The 10,415-nt window shown below is 36.6% G+C and overlaps 1 long non-coding RNA gene across 1 annotated transcript; it reads left to right on the top strand.

The window, feature by feature from the left end:
* Window positions 1–2,623: 2,623 nt before the first annotated feature.
* Window positions 2,624–10,090, top strand: LOC110474573 (uncharacterized). The gene is made up of 4 exons (XR_002466097.2): window positions 2,624–2,651; window positions 6,929–7,006; window positions 8,033–8,115; window positions 10,078–10,090. It is a non-coding gene; the product is annotated as an uncharacterized LOC110474573 (long non-coding RNA).
* The last annotated feature ends 325 nt before the right edge of the window (window positions 10,091–10,415 follow it).

Below are 10,415 nucleotides of genomic sequence, written 5' to 3' on the forward strand. Positions count from 1 at the left end.
GTGTGGCTGGGAGCTGGCAGGGAAAGCACAAGTCTCTCACAATAGGGGAAGAATTTGACAGAAACATGAAATTAAGTGGTTGACAGAATTACAGGAATTACAGAACTACAGAAGTTTTAGTATTCCTCATTAAGGTTATGGGGTAGGAATAGGGACAACATGTGATTAAGGAATACATCCAGTGCCTGAATGATGGGCTGATCTAAAAGGCTTTTGCTGATGCAAAGTGGTGAATGAGTGGTGGTGACAAGTACATTTGTCTTCTGTTTGCTTGTTTAGTTTCCTGGAGGGTCCCTAAGGGTTAAGTCTGCCTGATATTTTAAGAGTTCATTCAGAATTCTTCATCTCCATGTATCCGAGAGCAGATATTGGTTGTCACCTGGAGTTTTGGGCTTATTCCCCAGGAAAGTGTTAATAGCATCAATTCATTTGCATGGGATTGAACAAAGGTGGAATTTTACTTGAGTGCTTTGCTGTTTTGCAAAGAGTCTGAAATGAATTTTCATGGTTAGAATTGGATGTAAGCACCTTAGGTTAGTGTATAGGTAACAGAGGTTGCCTATTTTATTGCAAGCTGTTAGCCCTGTAGAGAGGGTACAAGATTTGTTTGATTGTACCTGACTATCATCTTAATGTGTCGTTTACCTTACTGCTTCTCCATCACTGCTCCCTGTCCAAATATTAGCAGGTGTGTTTATGCAATTATAAATACAGCACCGCAGATGATGTTCATGGCAGTGGTCACTTAATGAGGGAACTTATTTAATTGAAATAATGAATCTGAGTAAGTTCCTACTCTGATGCGATCTGACAAAAATGATCATAGGATAAAATTGCTGCTTGCTGATCCCCACCTATCTTACATCTCAACTTGCTGCAAGATTGAGGCAAACTGCACCAATTTACTGCTCCCAACTGCCTGATAATGGACACTTTGCTGTGCACTCTCCCTTCATTACAGCACAGGTCATGGCTGTTAACAGGGCTCTTGCCACTTTTGACAGATAGTCACTACCAAGATGAATGGCACTAGCCACATGACCACTTAGTACTATGCTTTTCCTCTCTAGCACCTTTAAAGCACTTATATTTTTTAAAAACTCACTTCATCCTTTAACTGTTTATTAACTAGGAGAATCAATAGGAATCTGCTGAAACTGAACTCATGCAATTCTTCTAAACTTAATTGGGCGCATCACTATGAATACATCTGGGCATTTGTTGAATGCCAGTAGTGAAAGATTCATTTAAGCATTTATTTTAAATTCCTTAAGGACTTTCAGACAATTTGCTCAGATTTTCTGTGTGTACTCTAGTGCCAGGTTTTACAACTGTTAAAGGTGTAAGAGCTGCAAAGACTGAATCATAATACTAGTTACCAAATTTCTGGCCATTTTAATGAAAATATTTGTGCTTGAATTTATTGCTTCTTGAAATGCAAAGTATTTATATTTTTCATATTTCCTATGTCTGCTTTTAACACTGTCATCCTAAATATTATCAATTTTCTTTTTAGCAAATTTTTGTTTTTATAAAAAACATGGGAAAGCATACTTTAAACATGCAGATGCCAAGCATTTAACAATTAAGTTGCTTAGGTGCATTCAGTTGGCTAAGAAAGATTGTTTCTGAGACAGTTCAAGGCACAGTCGGTATTTTTGGTTAACTCACTGCATTACATGACAGATCAGTATACAGCATTTATTTTCAAAAACAGTAGGAGTGATTAGACAGAGAAAGTTTTTTAATAACACGTATGCCTGTGATTTTTTTGCTAATGCTAATTTTTATTGAAATTTCCCAGAATTCATAGTTATGGCGAAGGTCCTACAAAATCTGAAAGTTTTCATGGTTGTGATCATAGAGGGAAAGGACTTTCTTGAACCCAAAGCATCAGTTGGTTGGTAAGCATATGAGAGGTAATGGTGTGCCAGGAATATCAAGCTGCTTTTTAACACCCAGATACAAAAAAATTGGTGAAACTTAGATTTTATTACAATTCTCATGGGAATTCTCTGACCAGCTTTAGGTTACTGCACCTATGAGCACTGTTTTAAGCAGTAGCAAACAAGAAACTACACCTAATTTGCACACATATGTTGATGAGCCTTGAATGAATTGAGAAGCACTCAGTTCCTTTAGGCTTTTTGGCAGATGGATGGAAAACAGGAAGGTACGTGAGAGAAGACCAATGCATTATGCAATTTGACAATAATTTTTTTTCTTTTTGTGATATCTGTTTTCATCTTTGTTCAGCCTATGTATGTATCTCTGTCTTCCTATTTTCTGTTGTGCTTCCTCCTGTACAAATGGAGTTGAAATAGAGTTGAGACCCCAAAAAGAACATACTGTTACAATTGTGCAGCCAAGGAGAGGAAGCTCTTCTTTTTTTTTTCTTCTTCTCTCCTTTCTCCAAATTTGAAGGAATAAAAAGAAGGCTGGGAATTTAAGGTTCTCTTTTATTACCTTAATTCAAGGTATAAAAGTAAAGTTTTGTGACTGCATGTCCAAGAGCCAACTACACTGTAAATTTCTTTCTTTCCTTCACACACAGCAGGCAGTGGTTGCTTGGATGACAAAAGTGGGTATAGAGGAGAATACTCACAAACTATGGTGACAAGCACTGCTAGGAAGTCCTTTCAGCATGAAAGGTGAATACTGCTCTCTCCTGTCCAGATCTGAAGTTCCAGAATGATGTCCAGAACCTGCTTCTTCCATCTTCGTGTTCCATGTGCCAAAACTGCTGCTTGATCTTCAAAGGGGAGGCGAGGTTCTTCTGTTTTTGGTAGAATGTGTGGAGAATCAGTATCTTCTATCCCTTTGGCATAGATGGCTAGTGGATTTTCACACCCTGCCCTGTCAGCTTCTTCATCTCCTGTGCTGGCCTGTGTACCTCAAATCCCAACTGCTGGTAAAGGAGAGAGGGATGGGAACTCATGTGCTATAGGCCAGACCACATTTTATAGCTTGAATTATACTCAACAATTATACACTCAACAGACTTTTTCTTCAGAGTATAAACAAGAAAATTCACCCACGATTTTGTGATTCATAGAATCATAGAATGGTTTGGGTTGGAAGGAACCTTAAAGACCATGTAGATCCAGCCCTCCTGCCATAAGCAAGGACACCTTCCACTAGAACAGTTTGCTCAAATCCCATTCCTTTGGCATTGATTCCTTCATATTTTGTTGTTAAGAGAAAATCACTTTGAGTGTTCCTAAAGTGTTTTTAATATTTTTTTCTTATATTAACACAAGGAGGTGTGATGTTCCTTGATTCTATAGGTTACTACAGTGTCACTACCAAGAGAGACTATTGCTCTGAACGCAGACCTGTATCCATGGCAACATGTATTTTTCAACATGCATATTTTCAAACATATGAAAGGACAACCCCTTTATAAAATATTTGTGCTTCAACATAATCGTGTGTCTTGTGACACATCAGCTGAGATGGCCATGATCTCCCTGCGGGTGCTGCACGCTCCGTCTGTTGCGCACAGCCACCCAGAGCTGCCATTTTGCATGTCAAGGCCTCACATTTGTTCTTTCCTGTTTTGTTTTTCTCCTTAACCTGAAATAAATACCACTCAGATGGAAAGCACGTGACTGCTCTGTGTGCATGGAAAAATAACCATAACAATTATTATGGCTTCGATTAACAGCAAGAGTGACCTGGGGGTCGGGCATTTCTCCAGTGTGAATGACCGCATGGGTTAAGGGCCCCTGCTCGACGTTGGGTCCTCAAGTCTTTCAGCTGGTCATTAAAAAGCAGAAATGCCAGCTCTCAGGGCCATTATTGATTAATTAATGCAAACTATAAAACAATTTTCACGTAGTTTCGGTCTTTAAAATCTCCATCAATTGCATAGCAACTCTGAATTGAAAAAATTCATGGAAACATTATTTTGTATTATTTATTAATTTGCCTGCTTAATATGAATACATAATTAATGATACAGAATGATTTTAGGGAAAGATCTAATAGAAATAATTACACTGAACTCACAGGCTTTCAGGGTTACAAGAAACTGTCACTCAGTTTACAGACAATTAATGTTTTTCACTCTGTGTAATTCTTGATCATTTCACTATGCTTTGCTCTTGACAAACAGTCAAATTATGTGATTACAATTGCTATTAGATTTACATTGCATTGTCTAATTCATTTTGCCTCATGAAATTAGATGAATTTTTAAACACATAATCTGTTATTCCCTATTAAAATTAATTGATTTTCATGTCAGCTAAAACTAATGAATTGTCTAGGGATATTCTCATAAACCTCATCAAATAACAGAAATATTGTTTTATTTCTCATCATTTATGATGATGATCTTTAGAATATAATACCCCTGTGCTTTCCTACATGAGTAAATATATACAGGTTTTTCAGCAGTTTTCACTGAATGTTTGTAGTTGTTCTACATCCATGGAAAAAAATGGAAAAGGAAGGAAGGAAGGAAGGAAGGAAGGAAGGAGATGGAAAGAGAAAGAGAGAAAGGGAGAAAGAGAAAGGGAGAAAGAGAAAGGGAGAAAGAGAAAGAGAAAGAGAAAGAGAAAGAGAAAGAGAAAGAGAAAGAGAAAGAGAAAGAGAAAGAGAAAGAGATATGAGGAGAGAAAAAGAAAGAAAGAAAAAGAAAGAAAGAAAGAAAGAAAGAAAGAAAGAAAGAAAGAAAGAAAGAAAGAGAGAGAAAGAAAGAAAGAAAGAAAGAAAGAAAGAAAGAAAGAAAGAAAGAAAGAAAGAAAGAAAGAAAGAAAGAAAGAAAAGAAGGAAAGAAGGAAAGAAGGAAAGAAGGAAAGAAGGAAAGAAGGAAAGAAGGAAAGAAAGAAAGAAAGAAAGAAAGAAAGAAAGAAAGAAAGAAAGAAAGAAAGAAAGAAAGAAAGAAAGAAAGAAAGAAAAGAAAGAAAGAAAGAAGGAAAGAAAGAAAGAAACTTACTGGGTAAATTGCTGGTATAATGAGGTAATGTCCTCCTGAAACTAAAGTGCACAAATTATGGGACCTCTTTAAGTTCAGAAAACTATGAGCAGTAGCTTCTGAGAGACACATTTGATGCATCATTCCTCACCATATTAATATTTCAGGGAGTGGTCCAGCTGTGTCTGAACTTACAGTTAATTTTATTAACTAATTCTTTTAGTTAGATGTCCTCTCCTTATCTCACCTCTCTCTCCAACTTCTTTTCTAGTTGGTTACTTTAATATTTCTGAATTCAGCTGTGTGTTTGGTAGGTTTGACTTCATTATATTCATGTATATACATGTATAAAACCCCATTCAGCTCTTTTGTCTGCAAGCAGCTCCATTGCTTCATGCAATGCAATTCACCAACTCACTTCTAATACTCCTGATTGCAATGCTCATCTAAACTAGTGGCACTGGCATCAAACAGTGGTCTCCAGTGTGTAGCACTGACACAATAGCTTCCCAGGGTTTTGAGAAAGCTGCTAATTTCACCTTTCAGCTGAGATAAAGCACTTGCAAAACTGTAGCAGTCCAACAGTGTTCCACAACATTAACGTTCCTAGGATTCCAGTTGAATAGACTTTCTCCGATTTATTTCTTTCTACAGCTCATTCCCATTTTATGCATATGATTGCTATTTACAAAGAAACAAACATTATTTATGCCTTACATTTTAAAAATCTTGAAACGTTATGAATTCCCTGATTTCTTTCTAACTCTGACTTCTAATGCATTTTTTGGCTTTTCTTTCTTTCAAGTCTCAGAGAAATAATTTCAAACAAGCCCAATTATGCTTTCTTTTAACGTCTTTATGTTTCACTTCAATTGAAAAAATGTAATAGCATGATGAAAATTAAAAATGTTTGAAGGAATAAAAATAGTGTTTTGCTATTGTTTTCATAGACTTATCATGCATAAACCTATAAATATGTCTAAATAATATTTATAGTATAATGTTAAGCAGTTTGCAAAGCTTATTGAATTTTACCCTGCATTAGCAGTTTGAATTTCTTGGGATTTGAATTCAAACAAGGAGGAGTTACAATCCTTTTAGAAATGTTTGGCTGAATACATAAAGTGTAGTGCAATGACAGAATGAAAATGCCTGTGGTTAATCTGTATACTGATATCCAAGCTAAGGTTTTGTTTATACGCTTCTTTCAGACTGCTGAAAGGTATGTTGAGTTAAGGGATGCTGATTATTCCTTCCAAAGCCAATTTTTCTGATCTGCTGTCTGGCGTGGGTATCACAGCTATTCTTTACAACTATTATTATCATAGGATACAAATACTTTTTGCATAAACTGCATCATAAAATGAGTGACGCTGAGGCACTTCATCGAGTCCCTATGAGTCCTTCACAAAGGTCATTATCACAGAGTTCTGCTAATAGGAAAACCTGAAGAAGACATTTATTTTTCATTTTGTTTTTCGCTATCACTCCCCATTTCAGCTGTGGTAGAAACTCTCCACTATTTCATTTTCACCAAAAGCCACACTGTAACTTGCAACAGGTTGTCCTGTAGTGTTGCAAAATGGCTCCATCTCTGCGTTCTGAGCTACATTGTCCTGGATAAACACAACTGGGTACTGGCTCCTTAAAGACTTTAAACCATAGGATGAAGGACCTGACATTCTATGCAGAGAAGAAACTACTTGCCATACTCTCTGTTTTCCCCAGGATCAGCCAGATCTTGCCGATTTGTCGCCTTTCCTATTTGTTCACAAGCGTGCTGACTCCTCACACACGGTGTGTCTCATTATGAGACTCCTGTCACACCTAAGTGGCAGATTGCTGTCAGTGAGGTCTGTCACCTCTCTGTACAATGGTGTGTGGTCTCCCACGTTCACTGGAGCAGGGCAGGGACAAGATTCACACCTATAGAAAAGGTTCCCATGGGATTTTCAGGGTTTTTTCACATATTGCACTTTTTCTCTCCATTTCCATGTGGTGAAACAGAAGTAGTGTGTCAGGTACTCCAATGGCCTTGAAGACAGAAGCCAATAGTGGTTTGCAAGAAAAATCTGAGGGGATGAGGTAGGTCACCACAGAAGTCACCAACATCATTCTGCACCCTTTCCTACAGCTGAGGGGCAGTTTCTGTCTTGTGATGACTGTGTTTTGGTTGAAGTCTGAGAGATGTTTCTCAAAACACAGACAAAAAACTTTCCACAGGAGCTGTCACCTCCTGGGAGGTGAAATAGGCCACGATGGTTAGTCCTTGCTGACTCTGTTTTCTTTGGACTCCATCTCTTGGCAAGTAGTAGGACTAGCTCAGGGGTCACATGAGGTCTTTCCCCAGACTCAGCCCTGCGGCAGGAAGCAGCCGCTGGACCTGATCCATGAGCCTGCTGAGCCAGGGCTCTCTCTGGGCTTCTAGGAGATGCAGACTGTCACTTAATAGCCTGATGTCCCTTCCCAGGGAACAGGGAATGAGAGAGAGGAGGAGCTCAAGAAATGGCTTGTAACCTTCACCTGTAGAAAGGATGAGGACTGCCCTGAGTCCCAAATCTGAATTTAGGGATAACAGCACAATCACTATACCCCCATAAAAACCCCACCAGTCTCTACAGTGGAATGTGATATTTTCGTAGCTCCAGAGCTGGGGGGATATACCCACCTAATAAAGCCATTAAAAGAAAGTTCTCAAAGTCAACACAGCAGAATATAGTTTATACATTAGCAAGGTCCAAATAATTTGTTTGGTATTATTAGATATAAGCTAATAACAAGATAATAATAAGAAAATTAAGATTCCACCTACCTAGTAGCATTCCAGCAGCAGTAAAGCTCCAGGGAAATAAGTCTCTGTGAAAGATACCATGCAAAATATGTTTATTACAACATTCTTGTATTTATTAAGAACAATACAAAAGCCTCACTTCATATCAGTGATTTGAATCTTTATTTTTCTTTAATAATAATTTCTTTAATAATTTTGTGGTCAAAAATAAATGTATTCTTAGATTATTTATTATTCATTCAATAAATATGTGTATAATAAATTCAAGAAGGTATTTACTAGATGATTAATATTACTATTTATTATTTGCATTGCTTTAGCTTTTACAATGATTATTTGCTGAGCTGGAAATGGCAAATGAGAAAATAATTCTCCTACTAATTTCAACAGTTCCATCAGTCTGGTTAGTACAATTTCTTCTTTCATTATATTGGAAAATAAAGAAAAGCCACATATATATTTATTTCTTTATAGTTATATTTATATTATTTATATTATTTATATTTTTATATATTTTATACATATATTATTTTTGTGAAGTGGTGTCAACAATAAAATATTGTTGTTCATTAAAGAAAGAATATAAAATTAAATTTAAAAAACTCTGAAAACCAGGATAGAGGTATTCAAAGCCAAATTCTATTTGAGACCATTTTTAGTTCAATGTAAGCTTTATTGAAAGTTTTGGGATCATCCTGAGTCCAAAATGCCATACAGAAATAAGTCAAGTGGTAGTTTCAATTACTGAGGTGATTCCTTCAAGAATGCAAATCTTTTGTTTTAATTTGAGGTTTTTCTCTCAAATTATTGAAGTATAAATTTAATCTGTCCCTTTAGACACTAAATAAATTCTTTGATTTGTTAGTATGGAGTCAAATTTCATAATTTCTTTGTGTGCAGAGTGTAACCAGTTAATCAAGAAAAGATAGCATGATGGCAATTTGAAAATTCTACAGTAGTGAATGTTCAAGTGTTAAACAGTGAGGTGCAGACTGAATGTTGGCTTTGATGCCAATAATAATATATAAAGGAAAACAAATATAAAGCTTTAAAACCTTACAGATGTAAAAATATATGTACTTTGCTGTCAAAACCAATTGGCAAAGTAAAAAAATAGAAAAGAAAAATCTTCATACACACCCAAATGCATAAGCTTGCAAAGAGAACAAAGACTGCTATAAATATTCCAAGAAGCCAATAAAAAAAACTAGGAGTGGTTAGTTCTCCTGTGTAATGGGCTGCCATAAAAGCTTTTATTGTTAAGGGAGTTACTTTACTAAGAGCTGTATGAAGAAAACTGAATGAATGTGAAAAATTGCATGCAATAACCTGAACTGAAAGATGATTATCAGCCTCTGAGTTCTATGCTTTTGAGTGGGTGCTGCTGTTAGAAGATTGCTGTGGTGGTTAAAGAAAAGCTTGTTTTGTACTACTATCCCTCCTCCAGGTATACAGAGAGTCACTGTGTTCTTCTCCGTTGCCTTTGTCTGTCCATATTAAATGTCATTTTTTAAAATTGAAGGGCCTGATCCTGCAGTTTTGCTTTCAGGAGGCACTTCAGTGCACTGGAACATTTCCATTGGAATAAACTTAGGATTTAAGGGTCTGATGGCCCAGTCCTGGACAGAGAAACATCTATTACTCACTGCCAGCTGTGTTGCACTGAGCTGAAGAGAGTGTTAGCCTGCAGGCCAGAGTTTGTAAGTGAAGCTTGACCTAAACCCACAGAAATTCCCTTGCATGACTCAGATGAGTGCTGAATCCACTACTTCCCAACAATAAAAGCAGGTTTTCCTTCTGTGACTGTTGATCTATTTATTTTTTTTTTCACTTAGTGCGGTATTTACACCACATGCACACATTCGTAAAAAGCAAAACCTTTAAAAGCTGTTTCACTTACAGCTGCAAAGGAAGGAAGTAAAAGCCATAGTTATTTCTATGCTCCACTATATGGGAGATTCTGAGTGCTGTGCTAATTAGGTCCTTATCAGTGGCTAAATGAATAGGCAGGTATCCTGTGCATTCCATGCCACTTCAAAGGATGCTCCAAACGGAACATTTACAACATCAGGCTTTTAGATATTGCCTCTTTACAGAATATCTTTCTGCCTTTGATTTTTCAGCTATTTTTTCCCCCACCACTTATCAAACACAACAAGAGCTGAGGATGGCTGCAAATCAGAAAACCACTAGATACATCTGCTCAGAGTTTCCATGGAAAATGCTGACACCATGCTTGGGGCCTCTCAATGTTTCATGTGTATTCATAATTCCTTATTCTCCTTTCTGACTTTTACAGAGATCAGGTGAAAGAGAAAAACACTAACATCAGTGTTACTACTTCCCTTTCTGTTCTGTTTCCAAGGAATAAAGTAGTCTGAAAGGAAAATAGAAGAGAAGATATTGTTCAATCTTCTGCAAAATCATCACAATGAGAAATTGAAAGCACGGGAGTTGAATGTGTTTCCGTAAATGAGAACCAGATTGTCTTAGATTGGCTCAAATTGCCTTATTTTTCTACAAATCTCTAAGAATTGGTATGCTGTGTTAATACAATTTTAAATAATATTGATATATATACCCTTAATTTATCCTAATAAAAATACCATTTAAAATCTCTGAAGCACTAACTCATTTTCAGCATTACCAGACCACATAGAAAGTTTGGCTAATTCTCCATAACAGACACTATTCTTTATACAA

Source organism: Lonchura striata, chromosome 1 (genome assembly GCF_046129695.1).
Source record: "Lonchura striata isolate bLonStr1 chromosome 1, bLonStr1.mat, whole genome shotgun sequence".
NCBI classification, from domain to species: Eukaryota; Metazoa; Chordata; class Aves; order Passeriformes; family Estrildidae; genus Lonchura; species Lonchura striata.